This window comes from Perna viridis, chromosome 13 (genome assembly GCF_037379345.1).
Source record: "Perna viridis isolate PV_CMFRI_1.1 ecotype Kerala chromosome 13, ASM3737934v1, whole genome shotgun sequence".
Lineage (NCBI taxonomy): Eukaryota > Metazoa > Mollusca > Bivalvia > Mytilida > Mytilidae > Perna > Perna viridis.
Window position 1 is genome coordinate 36,491,452 of NC_142457.1, and position 24,520 is coordinate 36,515,971.

The following is a 24,520-nucleotide window of genomic DNA, read 5'->3' on the forward strand; positions in this document are numbered from 1 at the left end:
TGAAAACAATTCATATATTTTAGGTATCCGATTGTATTTTTATTTAATGCAACATTGTTTACACGTGATACACTAATATACAAACAAAATACTCGAAATACATGAAGATATTGTGATTTGAATGGTACATGAGGTTTTTTCGATCAATAATTTATTAAACTTGTCTCTCGGTCTATAGTTGTTTTAGCGAGGAAGATTCGAAACCACATTACTCTTTTTATTTAGTTTTTTTTCCCCAAAACTATTCCGTCATTTCGGCTACACTGAATATTGAAATGCCAAAGAGTTTTACAGTTTCTCCAGTCAGATTAAAGTTTGGCTCTTTTTAATACCGTTATTGGTACTTAGACCTCTAATTTGCCAGCGGAGTGATATTTCGTAAATTATTAACTAATTATGATATCTTCGGATAAAATAGTATAGAACAAATCCGCCCTTTCCTACTTATTTATTTGACTCAAATTATCAAAATAAAATAATAGCTATAGATCTGTATTTCAATTCACTTTGAAAATAGACGACTATCTACATCTGAAAAACCAAACAAAATTTAAATACAGCGTGACAACCAACTCCTTATAAAATATACATACAAATCAAACACAGGTACGTGTAGAACTGATACTATTCCCCATTTTTTCTCTTCAAATATCCTAGAATAAATTAAAAATCAACAGATCATTTCAACTTCTCTTTGTGTTTTCTGGTAACAGCGATCAAATATGTCCTCCAATTATACACATTTTTGTACTTTCTTTATCCATATGGGTATAATTATTTCATCAAAGATAAGTATTAAATAGCGACCAACTTACGGATTTATCTGTGGACAATTTTTACAATTTGTTTCCAGGAGTATTTTAAAATATGAATCAATGACATTAGCGATACAGAAATTTCGGAAATGGGGAAGTTTTTTTGAAGATTTCTATATGATCATCAAACCATTTTTCGAAAATAAATGGGGGTTTCTCCCCGGGGCCATATAAATACTCAGTTTGTATTTTTGAGAACACGTATTAGTTTTCAATTCAGGAAAAAAAAACTTTCTCGATTCTAGCAATCGGTTGTTTTCATTTGAAAATCCAAATGTACATATATACAACCATGGCAGACCCACGCACCCCAAAGATACATACGTATGCCCATGTCCGACCCACCCACGCCAAAGGTAAATATGTACACTTGTATCCGACGATCCCCCAATAGGTACATATGTATGCCCATGTCCGACCCCCCAAGGTACACATGTACACCAATGTCCGCCAAACCCTCCCAAGATACACATGTACACCCATGACCGACCGACCCACCTCAAAGGTACACATGTACACCTATGTCCGAACAGGTACATATCTACACCAATGTCCGCCAAACCCCCAAGATACACATGTACACCCATGACCGAACGATCCACCCCAAAGGTACACATGTACACCTATGTCCGAACAGGTACATATGTACACCCATGTCCGACCCCATCCCCCAATTTTAAAAGAACATATGTACACCCATGGCCGACCCACCCACCACCAAAGGTACATTTGTGCACTCGTACCCGAACCCACCCCGACAGGTACAAATGTGCATCCATGGCCGACCCACCTACCCCCAAAGATACAAATGTACACACATGATCGACCCACCCCAAAGGTGCATATGTAAACCCATATCCGACCCACCATCCATCCCAAAGGTACATATGTACACCCATGTCCGACCAACCCCCCAAAGATACATATGTACACCAATGTCCGACCCCAACCCTCCAAAGGTACATAAATGTATGTACACCCATGACCGACCGACTCAACCCCCCAAAGGTACACATATACACCCATATCCGACCAACCCCCCCACCACCACCCCCAAAGGTACATACGTACACCAATTGACGACCCCACCCCCTTAATGCACATTTTACACCAATGGCCGATCCACTTACCCCAACCCTTTTTATGTTTGAATATTATAAAGAAAATCTGTGGATTTCAGAAACATATTGCAACCACCCGGGTAAACCCGTTGCTTCCAAAACGGTAAATATCGCAAATGCGGTTGATAAACAAGTTCACGAAAATTGACACTTGGAGTTTAATACTGGATCCTAATGACTGTTTTTCAAGTAAACCTTCTACCATTCCCTCGTTTAAACGTTTTCACATTAACAAATGATTCGAATATTGAAGTAATTATTGTACATTGAGATAATTTCTTGCTCAAGGTAAAAAAAATAATTCATCTGAACTTTTCAGAATTTTTTTTATTATTATTGAAAACGGGCATGTCTAAACACAAAACTTAGTTTCATTTGTATCTTCTTTTTCCAAAATGGTTTCTACTTGACAGGCCAATGGTTAAACATGACGTTTTGAAATTTTAAATATTTTCATTCTGTAACTTCTACGTTGGCCCAACGTTGGTCCAACATTGTCCCCACTACTTTCAGGATAACCATTGCAGTTCATGTTTATCTTTAAAAACTTGTTTTTAGAAAAGTAAAATAAAGTTTTTTTAAAGCAAATCCAGACCTATGCATGAGATCATTATTGTGTTGCATCTAAACTGCTCTATGACGTTGGGTGTTTTATTTTTAGAATTTAATAACTCAGAGGCTTGCTATGAATAACCAAATTTAAATTATGATAACAATGTTAATACATGTATACGTGATTATTTCCCTCTTATACAATTATAGAAACTGGGAGCATAATACACTTATTTCAAAACAAGAGTTGTCTTTAGAGTAATAATATCAAGGAAACCAAGATTCCAGCGGAAGTCGCCCGATTTTAAAGCATATCGAGATATAAACGAGAATAGGTATGGTGTATATGTCAGAGACAACAACCCCACCGTGTTGAAAATGTCAGACTAAGCAGGCCACCCTCTGGTCTTCAATGAATACTGATACTACAGACCAGGCTGCAGCTAGCCCAAAAATCTACTTACCAATTACATGTATCCCAAAGACATCATTATACACAGATACAGCGAAATGGTTGCCCCTATATAATCAAGTAACAAAAAAGATAAACTAAAGGTGAAAACGGAACAAGACAAACAGAGGCCAGAAATTCCTGATTTGGGAAAGAGTAATCAAGGGAACCAAGGTAATAGCGGTAATCAAAAGAATGTAATCCAGGGACAAAGACCAGACATGGAAAACAGACATACACAACAAAGAACATATAGTAACTAAATTCATACATACAAAGTAACAAAAGCAAATGAACAACTAGGACTCCATTAAAAAATGGGAGCATGGACCAGGTGCACCGGTTAGGTGAGTGTCCTCTGCTTTTCTAGAAACACCCGCCGAGTTGCTCATAAAAAGTCAGGCCCGGGGTAGACAAACGAGGGAAGGAAAGCTATGACTCGTTGAATAAATCAGTTTTCATGGTGCAGATGGATACACGATAACGATCCACGAGTTCATGATGACGACCATAAAACTTCTGTAGTGATATCAATCTTATAGCAATATAAACCTGTTCCAGAAGCCTATCTGTTACAATTCTGGTGCGATACAAAAATTCTGCGTTTAGTTTCGGCAAGATCTGGCATAACGTATGAGTTGTGGTATGAACACTACATACGCAGGTGCTGACGGAATGTTGCCACAGATGAAAGGAAAGTTGACAATTTTGAATGAAAAGTCTTCACGTTTGTCGTAAAGTTTGATCAATAGTTTTCCTTTACCATCGATTTTTAAGGGCAGGCGCAATAATGTTGTGGGGTTAAAGTACTTTAGCGTGATCACAACCCTCCCCCTTTAAAATCTGACCACTGTGGAAAAAATATTACACAATCAAACACACTTATAAATCAGTTCAAAAAGGTCGGAGTCCCTTTTACAACAGAAATAAAGGACTGAATATGAATTAAACAAACGTACTAACTAAGGACTAGTGGCAGTTAACTGACATGCCAGCTCCAAACCAGTTTATTAAAACATTCATTTTTTATAGAAATCTCCACATGCGTTGAAATATACTATGCAACACACGTAGGTCAAATCAAATTCTTTAATAAACAAAAACAAAAAAAAATCATGTCAACACGTATGACGCAGTTATTCGTGAAATTAATCGAAAATCATTTTAATGTTGGATTTCGTATGCTTTGTTAAATGATACGGACTAAAATAAGTTTTTTACGTTAATTTTTTTCCCATATTTATAACCAAACATATTTTATATTGAAGACAACAACAACCCCATTATACGGGAACACAGTTTGTAATTCAACCGTGGTAAAAGCAACACCACTTCATCGAAAAAAGTATAATGTCCTCTTAAAAACATTTTTTTTCAATAATAACTGATATACATGTATCGAATACCATAGTAGGTATCTTGACCCCATGCATAAATAGGGTTGAAATGCGTTTATCTCGAATGATATTAAAAAAAAGTCCGTAATGGCAAAGATAAGTGAATGTCCGGGCAAAAATGAATTACACAAGCGTCTTATCAACTTACAGCATATATCAAACTATGAGATAAGTTAAACATTTGCCTTTTAACTGAGAGATGCAGCCCAAAATTCATACTTTTCATATTTAATCGAATATATATGTAACTGTATTGTTAATTCCCTTTAGATATATTGTCAACCGTATTAGCGATATTTACCGTTTTGGAAGCAGCGGGTTTACCCGGGTGGTAATTTCTTGAAATTGCTCAAATATTTGTTCGCATCGAATCATGCTTGTTTTGTAACTGGTCACTATGATAACGTTCGACTTCTCTCTCTTATTTATTTATTTGAATTTTGTATAATTAAATGGAATTTTAACTCACCGAAATGATTGTCATATCTTTCCGAATATACTGAACGAATACAGTGATCGAATTTTTATCCACACTCTTTTGGTGAAAACTATATAGATAGACAGGCTATTTCAACGAACTATGTATCTCGTACAGAATTACTTCTGCTATTCATGCTTATGCTTGTTCAGTCCATTGTTTCAATCAATGTGTTATGCTGTGGTTGCCTCGCGTATAAAAAAAACGTAATATTATTTTTCTTTTGTTTGCATTACATGTATATTAAATTTAATTGTTGACAAACTTCTTCTGCGAATAAGGGACTTATCATTATTTACCTGGGAAAGGGGGTGTTCATTTTGAAATCAAACAGTAAATGATCAAAGGAATCTCACAAGCTCTTCACATTGAAATTTTGTTACTTTCCTTCCATAATTATAAACAGAAGAAAAAAAAGGAAAACAAGGTTAAGAAGCAGAAGGAGAAGAGACTTCACAGCTTGTGAGAAATTACTAAAAAGATTAGTGTCATAGGAAGCATATATCAAGTGTTGCCCTCTTTTTTTTAATTTCAATTCTGAATATAGACTCCAGATTGAAGAATTATTAACAAATGGTCTAGATTCAATTCGACCCAAACAGGAATTGGCTGCTATTAAAAAAACTATCTGCTTCAGATTTTTTTTTAGCAGAAGCAGTTGAGATGTTAAGGAATTCTTACAATAAAAAAAATCAAGTCTTCAATTCCAAAACTTCATACTTTGGAAAAGTAGGATCAAAATCAAGCAGAATTAGACACAGCTCTTGAATTCAAGATATATATAAGGAAATTAAATTGTCAGGAGTCGGACCCATTTGATTTAACAACTGTAAAGGTTTTAGATCCTGATGGTTATGTTGATATGTGAACTTGATTTTACCATTGACATATAAAATACATACATGTATATATATTATTGTACATGTATGTGACAATGAAATAAAATGTTTAATGGTGGTAAAATATGTTTTCATTTGACTGGTGTAATGCTCTGCTTAACGAAAAATGTTGATCACCCCCTCTCCCCCTTAAAATTCATGTGCAAAAATAAAAAAATATCCCCCTCTTTTAATTTATAAAAAAAGATCTGAACCCCCTTTTTCACTTACAGAAAAAAAAAACTTGTCCCCCCCCCCTGCATTTTGACCAGGCCCCCCCTTTTGTTATTTTATGTTCTTTGTTGTGTTTGTCTGTTTTCTGTGTCTGGTCTCTGTCCATTGATTGTATTTTTTTTATTTCTGCTCGAATATTGGTTCCCTTGATTACTCATAACTATATAGTTACTCCTCTCCTCTGTCCTCCTCTATTCTAGCTTTTTCGTCATCTACATGTATTTCGCAACTGAAATGGTGTGTAGGTTGATAAAATCACATATGACATATAAAAAAACATATGAGGAAACTGAGTATACACCCGTTCTCAAAAAATTATTATGAATACGAAAAAAACATGTATGTATTTTTCAATTTAACACGCCCACAAGTGAGCAGAGCAATAAACATACAATAATTTAGAAAGTATCTAAAAGCATCTAAAGTACCGAAAATTAAAAGGAACGAGTTAACCCATGTTAAAATGAGTACAAATCTACCCCTGGAAGGAATTATTTCTTTTATAATATGACTAATATGGTAATTTTTGTGACAAAAATATCCCTAGGCGTAGCCAAAATAACGGCTGTTCCATTTAACCTCCCCTATATGGAAGTTGGATTGATTAAGAAATAAACCACATATCCAGGTAAACCAATTATTGAATAAGTATCAGTATCAGTGTAGTAATAGATAACCTCTCAGCCTTTAAATCATCGCGTAAACGTGCATTTTAACTAACGCTGCCTGCATGTAGACCTGGGGTAAGGGAGGTAATCCAAATTGAGAGGATATTAGTGATTGGAGCGTTTGAATAACGTTTGAATTGCAAACCAAGATTCCTTAGATAAAATAGTCAAATTCAAATATGAAAATAATCTCTGTCATGACGTGATACAGTACAGCTAACCAGTTTTATAATCCTTTAAAACTTTAATAACTTTTTACAGTTAAACATATATTTTTCATTATAATGCCTTAGAAGACTTCAAGCTTTCTGTTTTCATTTTGTAACTTTGTTAAGCATAAAATGTACAGATCTATACAGCTTTGAACTATGTTTAGTATATAAGTTTGTTCCTTCATGCAGAAGTATTAATATTTGTATTACATTAAATTTCCAACATTAGTTGACTTAAGCTGGGCCTGGCAATACTCTTTCATCAATATAAGTCATCATAATTTGATATTTGGTAACCTTATTGAATATTAACATTATTGAAAATTTCCTCCAAGAAACCAAAACTGAAACAATGAATAGTCCATATAAAATCAGTTTTATACGAAAATTGAATTTTTTTGGCAAAATAGATGTTTTTATAGCTGAAAATATCCCCTTATTTTATTTTGGCTTTATTTGACTTAATATTTAGTTATTTATATAAAGATTGTCAAAATCAGCCTAAAATATCAGTTCAGTTATGGCAGTGATTCAGGTTTCAAATAGAGATATTTTAGTCCTCATTGTTAAAATCTGCATGGTGTATTTTCTTAAAATTTTGGCAGATGATACACTGCAGTTAGTGTAACATCACCTACAAATTTGAAGAAAAATGAATTATGGGAAGAATTTGGGAATACTCCTGGTCTAATACCTAAAAAATACACTTGAAATTGAAGAAGAAAAATGTCTTACAGATTACTGATATTTTTCTCTCAAAATGAGCTAATATGGAGTAAGCATTGCTTATATCAGCGAGAACCATGATCTTTACTATACATGTGCTGTCTGTGCTAGTCTCGTTAAAATAGTAAAAAGGACATTACGTTCTTAGACGGAGAAGTACTTAAATACACATTAACCAAAACTACTCTCTGTAAACTCTAGATCTGTCAGAAATGTCAAAGTGGCGGTTGCCATTTCAGACAGCATAATAATTTACAGATTTGAGTACCAGTTATAGATAATGTCTAAATTTATATACTATAAACTTATAAGAAGTAAAGCACTGGTTATAATCGTACCTCATAAGTACTAAGTGTGGGTGGGGGTATGGTCCCATTGCTGTACAGTACTTCAATGTCTGTCATTGTTCAATACCCAGAAACTAATACAACACTGATTATTCTGTATTAACAGAACTGCTGACAGAACTTTGAGCATTCTCTAATGACAGAACCACTGACAAAGTGTCAGTAGAGAATACACTGATATGTGTTAGTAGTTTTGTCAGTAAATAGTATCAATGACAAACTCTGTTATGTGTATTCTCTAGTGATAAGACTACTGACTAAACTCTGTATTTTCTACTGACAGAACTATTGACACAATTCTGTGTATTCTCTAATGACTGAACTACTGAAATAACTGTATTCTTAACGACAGAACTAATGTTACAATTCTGTGTATTCTCTACTGACAGAACTATTGACACAATTCTGTGGATTATCTGTTGACAGAGCTAGTGACACAACTCTGTGAATTCTTTACTGACCGATATTCTCTGACAACTATGTGTATCTCTACTGACAGTACGTTGACACAACTAAGTGACATTCTCTATTGATAGAACTTCTGAAAAAAATCTGTGCACTCTTTAGTGACGGAACTACTCACACAACTCAGTGTATCACTACTAACAGAACCACTGATACAACATAGCGACAGAACTACTATTAAAACACTGTTTATTTTCTACTGACAGATCTACTTACAGAACTATGTTTATTTTCTACTGACATAACTATGTGACAGATCTACTGACATAACTATGTGACAGATCTACTGACATATTTTTGTGTATTCCATATTGACAGAACTACTGACACAAATCGTTGTTTCACTACTTACACAACAATGTGTATTTTCTATTCACAAACTACCGACGCAACACTGTGTATTCTCTACTGACAGATCTACTGACATAACACTATTCATTCTCTAATAACATAATTATTGGTAAAGCTCTGTGTTTTCTCTCCTGACAGAACTACTGGCACAACTCTTGATATTCTCTACTATCAAAAACAATGAAACAATTCAGTGTATACTCTACTGACAGATCCACTGACATAACTCAGTGTATTCGATCTCTACTGACAAACCTACTTACACAAATATGTGTATTCTCTACTGACACAACTACTGACAGAACTCAGTGTATTTTCTACTGACAAAACTACTTGCATAATTCAGTTTATTACTTCTGAAATAACTTGTAGCAATTAAGCTATGATCAAAACACTTTGAAAAGGAGTGGTGCCATCCGGTGGGCCTCAAAAAGGGAGAGGAGCTAGTTCATTATTTGCCATTTTTTTGTCGATTTTACACACGAAATTGACAAATTTCCAATTAACAGGAGGGGTGCCCCCCACCCCCTGCACACCAATAGATCCACCACTTGGACTTTATGGCAATTTGATATACACTCCCTGCACAAATTCATCAAAAATACATGAACTCGGACCTTTTATAACCGAGTTTTAGGAATGTTTAATTATGCAATATTTTTTCCACGGTTGTTGGAACTTATGATTGAGTCATATTTTTTTTACTTTCATATGTGAATGGCTTGTAATTTCTGAGCTGTACTTTATCAATGGGTCATATTTCTACAATTTAAATGTATGATTTATTGCTAATTTGACAAACCTGCCTATTAGGGTAAACATGGGGAAATTCGGATGTTTCACAGATTTGTCACTTCTGCATGCAAATTTTATTATTCAGAAGGCGTCGGGTGATGACAATATCATTCCATGCAAAAAATGAGGATCTTCCGCGCATAAAATATCTATTTTCATATACCTGCTTATGATTGGCTAGCGAATCAAGAACCATTTGTAAATTATATCAGCTATTGGCAAATTCGGACAAAGATGGGGAAATCCGGACACACTTATGGGGAAAAACGGACACCGTGCACGAATAAACGAAGCATACAATACCTTGTTTAATGAGTGCATTTTTTTACTGTTTCACGTCTTTGTTTTGATACTGTATTGATTGAAAAATACACACAAAACTAATTATTCTAGATATATAATATATATGTATAGAAATTTTGAAATAATCGTAGTCTAAATCTATAAATATCATAGATCAGGGCCAAGGGGCGGATCCTCATGGGGTGCTAGGTCATTATTCGCTATTTTTATGTCAATTTTACGCACGGAAATAACAAATCTTCCAATAAAAAGGGGGTGCCCTCGGGCGGATACTGATTTTTTTAAAAGTCTATTTCTGTTCATCCGTTATGTTGTCGTCTCATTGCACCTCCATTTTTTTACCGATTTCAGTAAAACTTTGGTGAATGAATAGTAGCAATAATGGGTTAGATGTGATTGTTTTCCACATTAATTGGTTTAAGGAGATTGCTTGTTTGTTTGTTTGTTTGTTTGTTTTTTTTTGTTTGGTTTTTTTTTTGGAATGGTATGGGGATTTGATTTCTTAAAAGAACAAATGTGGGCACGTGAGGTAATGTGACCATTCTCGCTATTTTTTTTTTAATTTTATCTTTTGGCCCACGTTGGTCACCTCATTCTTACTCGCCAACAGATGGAAGACCCATAGCATGAATGTAATTCCATATTGCTTTTGTATATGATTTATCAGTTCAAAGTTTAAGGACGAAATATTTGACACAAAAACAAACATATACAAAATAAAATAGATCTATAAACAGTTTCTATATCTATATAGCCTAAATGAAGAGTTTATTTATTGTTCTACATGATTCTTAGTTTGAAGTATACATGTTGTTGGTGTTACAGTGAATCCAATCTTTGTAATGTTGACCCAATTATGCTTTGATCCCACTTGAGTCTAAAATGAGAGGCATTATGTAATAAAACTCTAAGGATATCAAATTCACAAGAAATCATTGATGGAAATTTATTTTTATTATACGTTTGATTTGAATATAACGAAGTTTAACGAATCAGGTTGCACCAAGTCATAGTTTTATTGAAGATTCACCAATCTTCAGTTTCAAATGAATATCCTTATTGGGATAAAACATTTATAGCATTTTCAAGTTCAGGGCTTGATGTCTTGCAAACAATGGAGCATCTTTGTTGTGATCCTGTTCTTCTATTCTTTACGATGGGTTCGTCCTTCGGTTTTAACAACTATTGACACGACAGACCCATATCTATAATTTTCGATATAACATAGGCATCATCCCTTCTTAAGTATGCTCTAATATTGATTCCATCCAAAATACAGACAGCATTTGGATCCTAGGATTTTTTTATTTCTCTGATAAGTTAGTAACCTGCACCCACAACTAATTTCCGTGACCCCCCTGTGGTGCATTCCAACACACCAGAGATTATGAACTATCAGTAACTTCATCTAAAATGGCGTTTAAACTTATATGGTAACAATAATCAGAGATTTTCAACATGCCACTCAGTTCACAAAAACATAATCATTTCAGCAAACGATAGTATATCTTGTTTTTTAAATAACAAGTATCTTGCTTTTCTACACGGACAACTATGGAAGTCTATTTCTGTCATCGTGATAAATAAAAGTCGCGAAAGATTATCTCAAAAAGTCGTGATAATTGGGATTTTTGTCGACATAAATGACAATTTCAACTCAAAAAGTCACGATAATTTTTCGAGATAGTTAAGGTAATTGTCGACCGTTCGAGTTAATTATCACGACTTATAGAGTGTCATGCCAATATGTAGCTTCGACATAAATATTTTCGCAATAGCTTTTTACCAATATCACGACATTAGAGCTAATTATTGTGACAAAATGGAGACATGTTATATCAACTTGTCGTGAACGTATTGATATCTTTCGACATAAACTATCGCAATTTTATAGTTTAAAGTTATGAAAATGCCAAGTAGTGTCAGCTACAAAATTTTTGCATTGTGATAAATCATGTTGACTTTTTTTAAATAACTTGAATTGTTGACGTATTATTTCGACGAACGCGAAATTTCGCGATAATTTATCGTTACTTACCACGAAAAATTAGCTTTTGTCGACATATTAAGTCAAAAAGTCAAGTTAATTCACGAAAAAGTCAACATGATATATCGCAACTCACATGTTTGGTTGTTGACACTACTTGGCATTTTCACAATTTTAAATTCTCAGATTGCGATAGTTTATGTCGACAGGTATCATAACTTTAACGACCAGTTGAGATAATATATTAGAATTTATCATGATAATTAGCACATAAAGTCGTTGTATTAGTATAAAGTTGTCATAATTTATCGTGAAAATATTGTATGTCAAAGGCACAAATTGTCGTCGGTTCCCTAAAAGTCGCGATAATTCAAGTAATTTTATCGAACGGTCGACATAATTATCTTAACTATTGCGAAAAATTATCGTGACTTTTTGAGATACAATTGTCATTTATGTCGACAAAATACCCAAATTATCACGACTTTTCGAGATAATTTTTCGCGACTTTTATTTATCACGATGACAGAAATAGACTTCCATAGACAACAAAACAAAATTTCCGTTACGGTTTTAAAGCGCACTAATACTTTTTTTCTGTATATTTGAAAGACTCGGAAGTACGATGGGGAAGCAGAAGTGCGATGGTCGCGCTGATCTGCGATGGTCAACGCTGAAGTACGGGTTTGATGTTTAACGCAAATGCTCGGAAGTGCATTGGTAACCCATTCAACGTCGCCATGAAATTTTACGTGCACAAGCGCCTACAATATTACAGAGAAAACTAACAAACTGAAAGGAAAGTCATGAAAGTAGCTAGTATAGATCTATTGTAGAAACAAACGTAGCATGAATCATTACTAATTTTGAGTGTTAACAGTACATGTATTTAATGCAGTATCCAAACTTAACTGGTACGTTTCTCTTCATATTACGTATAATCCGTTAATCCATCAAATCTAGACATCTGTAGTATCAATCATTCTTTGATAACCTTAGTAGCAGTGTACAGGATGACACACATGCAGAGGAAAAAAAGCGCCGTCTTATACTACATTATATTTGTTTCTGTTTGCATGTAAACTAATATCACACCTGTAAAATTTCGAGATAATCTTATATTTACGGTATTAACGGAAAAAATCTTCGTGATAGTTAAAACATTTCAGCTAAGTACAAAAAAAAAACGCACCTCTTTGTAGTGGCCAACACATTTCTGCGTTGCTATTGGCAGTCAACAATCATGTTTAACCATAGCAGTTCAGCGTGATCATAAACGCACTTACGCGTACTACCATCGCACCTCCGCGCAACCATCGTACCTCCGCGTCCCATCGCGGTTCCGAGTCTTTCATATTTAAGCTACATATACTTTCTGTGCTTTCTGTTTTATCTTTGTCACTTTTCTTGTGTTCATTGTCGTAAAAACAATTGAGAAGACGAGCTTGATTCCCACCCCCCCCCCCCCAAAAAAAAAAAAAAATAAAAAAAAATACATCAATTAACTAAAAGAGGCTCACAAAAAGTCGAAAGAAAAACGGTAATAAGATAAAGGTAAAATGAGGAAAATGAGGATGTGTCAGGTGACGTGAGAGAATAAGCGCCTTAAAATTGTCTTTCTAGAAACACCCGCCTAGTTGCTCATAAGATGTCAAATTCTGGTTTAAACGAACGAGAGAAACTACAAACCATATAAGTTAACCCTTTCTAATAACCTATTCTTAAATTTCGAGGAAAAAACGTAAGGCTCTGTCTCTGAATCTTTTAACGGATTCTAAATCCAGAGATGCTGAATTTTGCTTCCAGGTTTTAGTGGAGTCGTCAAGTTGCTCATTTATTTTTGTTACTTTGTATGTATTGTACTGTTTTTTAGTTTTCTTCTATCCATGACTGGTCTTTGTACCTGGATTATTTTCGACTTCCGTTAGAATCTTGGTGCTCATGTTTGCTCTTTTATATGGTCGATCAATAGTTAAACCTTTGAGAACAGATGTGAAAATTGAAAGATGAAAAAACCGTCAATAGTCATGCATTGAGCTTAGATTCTTTCATCTGATGAAATGCCTATTTGCAGACATAGTGGGTGACATTCCGTTTTATCAAACATATTTATAAATGCGAAAACGACCAGAAATTTGCCTGTTTCACAAACCAGCGTATTTCATTCAGAGCGCCTCTTTTACCACCGGTCTTGTATAATATCCAATTGGAACAAATGAATGCTCACAATGACGTGGGTATTTTTTTTGCAAATCCACTAAGTTTATATCCAGATTTTTTTATTCTAAGAAAGTTTTAGCGTAAGTACGATGTGTCCGGATTTCCCCAATCTTTTTTCAATGGGGAAATCCAGACAAATAAAAATACATCAAAACGGTCTATACTTTTAAAAGATTTAAGAATATGTTGCTTTTTTTCAAGTACATTAAGATGTATTCTTAAAAAATTTATCAAATTTACTTATCAGGTTTCATATATAACAGTAATCATACATAGTGTGCAAATTGTCGTTATTTATAATTCCCGCCTCGGCAACTTAATTCTCAATGTCAACAAATGGGTGAAATACCAAGTTAGATTAATATACGAAATGGACAATATGCTCGATAACGCTGTGCTATTCAGAATTTTACGATGTTAAAATATTTACACGTATTTAACTGTATAAAAATAGCACCACTTAAAGGTCAACCAATTGTGTGTAATCTATGAAGTTCTACCAGGAAGTAAAAAGATAATATTCCATACCATACCAACAGGGCGTTTTCGTCGCTAACGTTCAAAGAAGTTAACTCCGTGCTAATTGGGAATACTCACCAGTAAAAAGTAAGATTTTTACTTTTCCATTCAGCTTTTACTCCAGTTCATTGCACCATATTCCTATATTGTCCGTACTTTTTTATTTCATAACTGTTGATAAATATATCAAGGGTCAAACTTTCGGACTAAGAGTAAGACTATTTTTTTTATTTTTTGAAATATAAAAAAATGAGGTCTGCCACATACAATGTACACACCTTAAATCCATATATATAACAAGTATTAGTACATCAATCCACATAGAATTCTGACAATGCTTATCAATGGTAGAGTTGATTCATAGTGTAGAATCAAAGTACCAATGTACTGAATCAATTTATATCGATCGTTTTTACGCATCAAATAATCGTCATGTTGCCAAAATATGGAAGAAAAGGAAAGTACGGGAATCGATTTCACACATACGCAAAGGTGTTAAGGTACTTTGCGAATTTTTTTTTTCTAGGGGGAATAACTCTACAATGACTTTTGTGACGTCAGAATGGCAGGACCATCTAAGTGGCGTATTCGGAGAGAAAACATTCGAATGCCATCGTACTATCATCGCGTAAACGGTGTGTCGGGGTTAATATAGTACATTTTAACTTCTTATTTGACAAACAATTCTTATTTTTCGGTTTAAAACTGATCGGAAAGCGTATTTTGAAGAAAATTGAAAGAATCTTGCCACGCCCACCAATAACTTTCGACCAATCTTCGGCTTTTGGTCATTCATCGGGATCAATGTGAAGCTTTTCTACAATATCAGCTCAGCTGTCAACACCTGTTCAAGTGACTTGGCATGACTTCACCAAGAACTGAAGACAAAAGCGGAGGAATGGTAGGTATTTAATGTTGATTTGTATGTCTGATCAATATTTTTTTTCTCTTAAGGTAAACTTTTGTTCCGGAAAAGCGTCCACAACCACAGGTTTGCCACCAAAAATGAAGTGAGAGTAAAGACAGACTGCCTCACATTTTTTTTTTTCTTCTTGTGTACATTATTTATAAAGTTTGTTATCTGATTACACAGTACACTTGTTTCTGTCAACAGTAAAATGGAGGGGCAACCCTCCCCCTTTTTTGACGAAGACAAGTGCCTGTGCATGATGTACTGTCAGATCTGGGCCAAATATGTGTGTATACAAAGTGCTCTTTAGAAATATATCTCAGTTATCAACTCAATCATATACGCATATTTACTTAAGTAGATAAAAAAGGGACAAAATTAGTTCTAAGCATATCACAGGCTTGCATATATAAACTAAGAGTTAGGATGATAAACTACTGTTCTTGTTGCTGGAAAATTTCTCCAGTGACAGCGGATCACTCTACACGTGTAGATATATATTATATTGAATGTTGTTCACACACTTTTTATGGGACAGGATAAATTTAACATTTCGCCAGGACTTTATTTTACTGGTACAGAGCAAAATAACCTGTTAAGTTGATCTACATATACATGTATGATTAAAGGTTTTCATAAATGTAAGATACTGGTTGATAATTCAACAGACCCAGATCAGGTTTGCTAGTGTGACTTACTTTTTTTCTTTATGGAATCTTCTATTTTCTAATTTATCCCTTAATTGCCCTGACAGTAACTACACAAAATATATGTTTATAAATGACATGCAGTGATTTTACTTTGTGTGCATTAAGTATGATCACAAAAAGTTAAAAAGCTATATATATGTACAAAAATGTTAGCTACATGTATTAAAAACATGTACATACATGAATTACTAGTCGGTACATAAATGTGTGAATTATTAATACCGACACAAGTGTAGGCACTCTACTGTTCACCTCAGAACATTGTGGACGACAAATTTTACCAAAGCAACAAATGTACATGAATATTGTTACATAATAATGATGATAAACACAAGCATATATTGTACATGCACATGTAGCTTAACATTTTTGTTTGAACCCACATTAGTGTACATTCATATATACATCCTGTGTTAAAAGAGCAAGAAGAATAAAATTCACAAGAATATATAAAAACCTATGGTATTGATAGTTTTTGGGCTACTTACTGAGGGAATATATACTTATCAATTGTACATTCTAGAAACTTATATAATTCTACATAAGTTGTTGATATGTGGAATATAAATTGCTCCTGGTCTGTTTCTAATATAAACCAGTCTTAAACGGAAGTGAGACAATGTTTTGTTCAGGCTACAAAAAAATAATTTGAACAAAAAAAAAAAAAAAAAAGAAACGTATTTGTACATCCTGACAGCTTCTTCAGGGCACATATACTTTGTAACAAAGTGATGTTATAGGTAACAATATAATTATTGAAAACGATAATTTACATGTATGTCTTAGCACAAGTTTGTAATCGTGTCATTATTAGTTTGAAGTACACATGCATGCATGACTGCATGCATATGGCATTGTACATGTACTTTTGACCAAAACATTTGTGTATTATATTTGATATTATCCTAATTATCATACTAGGTATATGTTTAATCATCAAATAATTGAAAAGCTAAAAAGCATTGTGACATGGGGACTCAATTGCTTAACATGAATCATGCCAAGCAAGTACATGTACCTGAAGATGCCATTGTACATGTATGTGCATGCGCATTTACCTTTCATTTAGTTGCTTGGGAATTGTATGTGCTGGCCAATTTTGTCACTAAGTCAATAGTGATTGAGGTACATTATCTGATGTAGCATGTTCATGATGTTAACAAAAATATTTTTCGATCATTAAACTAGGTCGAATGCATTGCATATGGTTAACACTTAGGGACAGTCATGTTTTATCTCCAAGTATTGGCCGGCAAATATAAATTTACATTAGAAAAACAGGATTGACCCCCCCCCCCCTTTTCTAATTAAGGCAAAATGTTCAACCACCCTCTAGATCTACAATGTACTAAAATTATTTAAAAAAAATGAGACCCCTTTTAAATGCATGTGATTGAAGTGTTTCTGCCAAGTGTAAATGCATTAAATTTTACTGTCAAATTTATGCTAGAGTGTCAGTATTCATTTCATAATGAAAGCATATATAATTGTAATTTAAAAATCAAAGTCTGCAATTTAAAAGTGCACACAGGTTAAATAGGAAGTGGTTTAATATACAGAGGCTGAAATTTCATAGATACTATACATTTGTAGGGGAGGATTAAATATGCAGACTAAAAGTGTAAAAATCTATCTAGATTGATCAGGATTAATTTTATATTCAGATTGAGGCAAAAAATAGAATACAGAATACACAGGAAGTAATTTTATAAGCAGAGTGGAGCATAGAAGTGTGTTTTACATATGCAGAGAAGGATTTTATACATGCTATATGCAGACTGGAATAAAAATTGCTATATTAAGTACATTGTGTGCTTTTATATGTTGATTGGAGTATGAAAGTGTGCAAGATGTTGAGTGATTTCCTGATTTATTAGAGAGTATTTAGCATCCAAGTATAAAAGTGTATGCTACGTACCCAGGGGGCAATTTTATATGTAGCCAGCGGTTTGAAATGCTTATTGCATACACAGAGCATACTTTGGTATTAAAGTGTATGTTAGATTTTTTATATTGCGTATCATTTGTATCATATAACCATGAATGGTTTATATCAAGAAAATCATGATCCCCTTCCCAATTTAACAAATCAGAAAATTTGTATTTTTTCTTTGACCACCCCTCCCTTCCCCCTTTTACCAGGCCCACCCTTGGAGATAAATAATGACCAATCACTTAGTATAATAACTCAAAGTGTAGTAGTATATTGCAATCTCTTCCTTTATTCTTCCATGTGATGTTTTTGCCCTTGTATTGGCTCTCAAGTTTGGTATTTGGTTTTGTACAGATTGGATGTACACTATAAGTATTGTCGGTTGCTGCCCCAAATCAACTTCCTGTACCAACAGATTAGCCTTGCCCGAAACTTCTTGTTTCAAATATTCAATAAGTACTGGTATGTGCATTGTACATGTGTGCCTTTATTTATTTTTCATGTTTTACAGGCATCAAAGTTAAATTGAATGGACCTTTACTACAGTCTGGTTTGTAAACATTTGCCTCTACTAGTGCCTAGATTATGCACTTGATGTACACAGCATGGATCATTGAATATCAGGTATTTTAAAAATATGTTTTAACAGTAAATGCTTGGAAATTGTCTTTGACTATCTTGAAGCCAAATAAAATTATACCTCTGTTTTCTGTTACCCAACTGAGTGTGGAATTTCACTCCCGACTGTGTAATTTTTTTTTTAAAGCTGACTTACCAGAAATTTTTAGCACAGGTCCGTCTTTTTTTCCTACGTGACTACTTCCAGTTTCCGGTTTTCAGATTATTCTCGAAAAAAATTGTTATCAAATGACATTTGTCTATTATTAAAGAGTAATCAAGGGAACCAAGGTTATAGCGGTAATCAAAAGAATGTAATCCAGTGTACTTTAATCTCAAATGTACCACTTACACACATTATTTGGCCTGATGAACACAGTGCATGTTACATGTAGTTTTCTTTAGCATATTTTGTATCATATGATTTTTGTAAGGACATGGGTACAATAACATGTATGTACATAACACCTGTACATCAGTCTAAAAAGTATATGTATTAACATTTCCGTTAACAAAGAATAGGGAATGTGATAATCAAAACATCGTTCTATTATAGATCTTGTGAACACAACCTCCAGTATTTATTGATCAGATGCATGAAAGAAACGAAGTTTTCTCCCCGTGCAGGTCCGGGTGTTAATAGAATAGACCTGCAGCAGCGCCAAGCTTCTTGTAAAAGGCGACAAAATAGTGCTCAGAACCCTAGCCAGGGGCTAGGGTGCTCTGCCCACAGAGCAACTGGGTTGTGTGCCCCAGGTGGTGGAATGGGATACCCCTGGAGTCAGCCATGTTACATGCCTGGGTTGTCAGGCTATAATACAAAAACCCTGACCGCAAACCATAGTGGTGCACCATGTTGGGAAAGATGCCACGTTCCTGGGATGTGAAAGAACCCTACTGTGGTATTCTCCCAGAGTAGGAACCACAGGGCTCCGCCACAGGAGGCTAAATTGCCCGACCCTACCCACCACTCCCTATTTCCAGTGGCAATCAAAATTTGTCGACCCCATTATCCTTGTGTCCCATCCCTTTTTTCATTTCATCATCATTTCATGTTCATTTTATCATCCGTTTCATTTCCATCGTCTGAATATAGCTGAAATATTGCTGCTCAGACGTTAAAACCCAACAATCAATCAATCAATCAATCAATCAATCTATATGACAGTTTGATAACATGTATGTACACTTATACCTGTACATACATGTATGTTACCAGTATATATGGAAGATATCAGGATGAGATAATCATATTATACCTTATGTTAAAAACAATCTTTACAGCAAGTTCTTGGACTCTAATCACTGAACAAAGTTTAATCACCATATACATGTACATGTACATATGTGAACATGTAGATCATGAACACATTAAGCATGTTTAGGAAACAAAGATTTTATAAGAAAACAAGTTTTTAAAAGTTTTGTTTATACAAATGCATTGTCTTAACTGTGTTCAATACTGAATAGATTGAACTGAATTATTTATTCACATTGACCTCTATCTATTATCATTGTTTTACTCACATTCATGTATTTCAGATGTTATTTGCTCTTGAGATGAAAGCACATTTATGAAAGCCTTTGCTTGTGTGTTATCCCATTTTTCATTTCATCATCATTACACGTTCATTTTTTTATCATCCACTTCATGTTCATTGTCTGGATAGAGCTGAAATAATTTTGTTTGGGAGTTAAACACCAATCAACCAATCAATAAATATTTAGTGCACCACTTAGCAGCCATTAAAGTTTAGAAAGTTTAAGTTTTTCATGTACCTTTTTACAATACCGCCAAATTTTACATCTGCCAAAATAACCGATCGTACCATCATATGGTTTTGTATTAAACTGTAACGAATGATTGTACCTGTACTTGGTCTGTACATTTGGATGTTGTGTCAAGCTGCTCACTTAGAAACATTTTATTTAGAAGAATATCTTATGTTATTAGGTCAAAATTGTATTGCTAAAATATTCTTCCTATATTTTTTTTCAGCAGATTATTAAAAGACTCCAGAAATGAAGTTATGTGGGTATGAAAACAAAGCAGTCATGACACTTGTAGAGATAAATGCATGTAAGTAAAAGATTTAGTACTTCTAAAAATGGAACAGTAAAGTATATATCAACCAAAGGTTTACTGATTTATTTGTTTGATTCCCACCTGTTACCTGAAAATGACCCCCAGTTCTACTGTCAAGGTCACCCCTCCCTCTTTTGACATTTTTTTCTGGTATGAACTCTGTATAAATACATCATATTTTTGCCTACTAGCAGAATTATGTTTTTTTCAAACTACAATTTTATATTTTTTCTTATTTTAGCGTATATTTTTACTTTTACAAATTTCACCAAATTCTGCTATTGATTTCCTAATACAAAGTCATGAGTCGAGATTTACTTGTACAACAACTGAGCGTTTTAAATTGCATCAACAATATGAGGACATGGCCATGCTTATGCTTGCAAAGTGACATTTTGACAAAGGGACTTTATTCAGGGTTTTCTTATTCAAACTTCCTGTTTTTTAATGTCTGTTTTAGAGCCATTTACTCTTCATTTTAAAAGATGAAGTTAAAAATTATTCTGTACATTCATTTTAAGTAGTACTCCAGCTAAGGTTCATGCAAAATGTGATTCATGGGTGAAAAGCCTACATTGTTGATATTTTGTTTGAACTGCCATAGTAAAAAGAAAACAAAATTTGGTTTTTCATACAACCCTTGTTGTTAGGATACAAAATTTGAATGCACTGTAGATTTCAAAATTAAGGGAGATTACTCTGTAAATGATACTCAAATATAACAAAATCTATTATATTTTCAATGTTGATTATCTACTAAGAGCAGGCAGATTTGAAAGAATAATTACACATTTTGTAATGTAGACCTATAAAACAACTACATTACGTAAAATAAAATATGTAGCCTTTTTTGGAGTGTATCACATTTTTCAGAATTTGCCCGATTCCTACAAAGATAGCTACTTAATAATGTGTTCATCTCGAACAAAATACAATTTTGGTTTGTTTATATTATTATATTTATAATTATTATTATTATTATTATTATTATTATTATTATTATTATTATTATTATATTAAAACAGATTACTTTTACATGTATTGGGTGTTGCAGTCTTTAGTTGAGGCCATTGAGACTAAAACAAGGGTATTTTTGTCTTACATTAGGAAGTGTATGAATATTAATTTTTTAATAGTTTGAACTTCTAGTTTAATTATTTGCTATATACTTGTAGGTATTGTTTACAACAGTCATAGTAGGCAGAGTAAACTGGAACCAATGGATTGTGAGAATAATTGGAAAATGTTAAAAGATAGAACAAACTGTACTATAATTAAAATAAAATTTGATGAATAATGTAATTGTTTTCTAACAAGTCACCCATAAGAGTAATTGTATTCAGTTTTTTTTATGGTTTCAGTTGCTTTAATGTAGATGTGCATAATGAAAATATTGATTGCCTGCAAGTGAAAGGAGGTAATTATTCTTCAAATATGTAGTGAAATAATCCTCCTTAATGGTTTTACAAAATTTGAACTCTTCAGCCTTTCTTGTTATACAAAATAAAAACCTCGAAAGCTCATGCCTTTAAAATCTGTCTGATCCAATTTTGAAATATATTTAAATTTGTTAATTCTGTCACCATTACTTGTTTTTAGTTTATCAATCCTGTCTTTGTGTCAAACTCCTTAAATAGTTATTTTTTTATTTCAAGTTTTAAATGCCACCTTGTGCATCCGCGGTAATTTTTTTTAGTGAATAGCGGAAATTGGGGAGTAGTTTCAATTACAAGCACAAGTGCAACTCCTCGTTAACTTCTCAATTGAAATCTATTGTATTTTATAGGAAAGTCAGTAAAACGTTTAATTGACTCCGATTTTAAGAGAACACTCCGACAGACGTGATGGTTTAGTCGGGTATAAAAAGGCATCGTATTTGTAAAATTTATGAAACTAACAACCCAAGAGACAAGAAATTAATAAAAACTCTGTTTTATTTTATTTTCTTCAAAACAATTTATTGGTTAAGCATTTGAACAGGCGATTTCCGTCTTTTGAAACGGCAACATTTCGCCGGGTGTCGGCCCTGAAGATAAAGCAACATATAGATGTACATTAAAGGAAAACAATTAATGTCTTCTCCTTTCTAGGGTAGCATATATTCATGGTTTAAATAGGAGTAGGCCCAAATGAGTCATAGGTTATTTTGTTAGTTAGTTTGCCCCCTGTGTGTCTGTTTTCTAGTCTATAATTGCTTCTACTCACAACTTGTGATATGAAAATTTTTGTGTGCATAAGAAAAACCATTGCCTTTAAAATCAATATCAATGTATAACTACAAAGCAGGATCATTTCGACTGTCAAAACGTTACAGATATGCAGAGGGTAAGTTAACAAAGAAAGAAATTACCTGCTTTGAAGTATGAAGGTATTTTTACCCCCAAGTTTATACAATCCTTCCCGCCCTCCCACCCCCACCCCCCTAAACACACACATCAAATATATGACCAGGCTGAATATTTTAAAACTTTGAAGTGAGAAAGAGTTGCATGTTTATTATTAAAACTGCTGACTAAAGTGAATTCTTCCCCACACACCTTTATACACACGTTCGTCGAATGCTAGGTCCTTCTTTAGAACTGAAATAGAATAATGTCCTCCTGGATATTATAGCTGTTTATATACTTCTACATTATGTCCTGATTTAAAATATGAAACTATACTGCTTCCTCGTAATAATGGTTCCTATGTTGATTTTCCTACTAAAATGATGTTTTTGATAGAAAAGCGACCATTCAATTCGTCATTGCTGTGCTGCAGACTGGACTGTTTAATTGGTGCACAAGAATTAAAAAAAATGCTTTTAAAAAGAAAAATGCAAACTTAGCCTAGGTATATACTGAATATTACATGTCAAATCACTCCAAGGGCCGGTGTGATATAGGTTGAGAGTTGATACAGAATTTAAAGTGTTCATTATATCGTATATTTTATCTTGACCTACACTTACAAATCGATGGTAAAGGAAAACTATTGACCAAACTTTACGACAAACGGGATAACTTTTCATTCAGAATTGTCTACTTTCCTTTCATCTGTGGCATCATCCCTCCAGATGGTTATTTTCATATTAATCCTGTATTATGTCCAAGTACAGTCGTATTGGCTTTCGACCACTTGTATTGGCCCCAGGCTTCAATTAAATGTATGAAAAAAAGACATATTTTTTTTTTAACTTGTCAAGGAATTGACTGAAAAAAAAACAAAGGACAAATCTACATGGTAAATCAGATTTTTTTCGAACAAATAAATCTGAACAATAACAATTAACATATTACAATTAACGTTCATTGTTAAAATACATGTATTTAAATTTCTTCATTTGAAGAACTTGAGAACAAGAACTCCTGTGAATTTGCTAAGAGTAACAAATTAAATTGAGTTCAACAACTTTTCAGGTTGCTGTTTATATATTGTCATCATTTGGTCTTTTCCCACCAGCACGGAAAATGTTTAAATTGATAACTTTTATACAGGGCCAGAATTAATACAGGGCATGTGCCCTGTATTAAATTAATACAGGGCAATTGCCCTGTATAAATTATGGTTGCTAAAACCACCTGTTGTATTAAAGGGGCAATTTACATTGTATTTTAAGTCATCAGATAATAAACAATAATATGCTGCCGGGAACAAAAGGCATTGAATAAAAAATGAATATGTGTAGTTCAGCTTGAAAAAAAAATAAATTTGATACACGTAAACATGTACATGTACACAGCTTACAGGTTTATCCCCCCAAAG

The 24,520-nt window shown here is 33.6% G+C and overlaps 1 long non-coding RNA gene across 1 annotated transcript; it reads left to right on the forward strand.

Annotated features, from left to right (window-relative positions):
* The first annotated feature begins 14,407 nt into the window (after positions 1–14,407).
* Positions 14,408–22,717, forward strand: LOC148600656 (uncharacterized). Its single transcript, XR_015917934.1, has 5 exons — positions 14,408–14,606; positions 15,046–15,420; positions 18,584–18,696; positions 20,690–20,770; positions 21,952–22,717. It is a non-coding gene; the product is annotated as an uncharacterized LOC148600656 (long non-coding RNA).
* Positions 22,718–24,520: the final 1,803 nt, after the last annotated feature.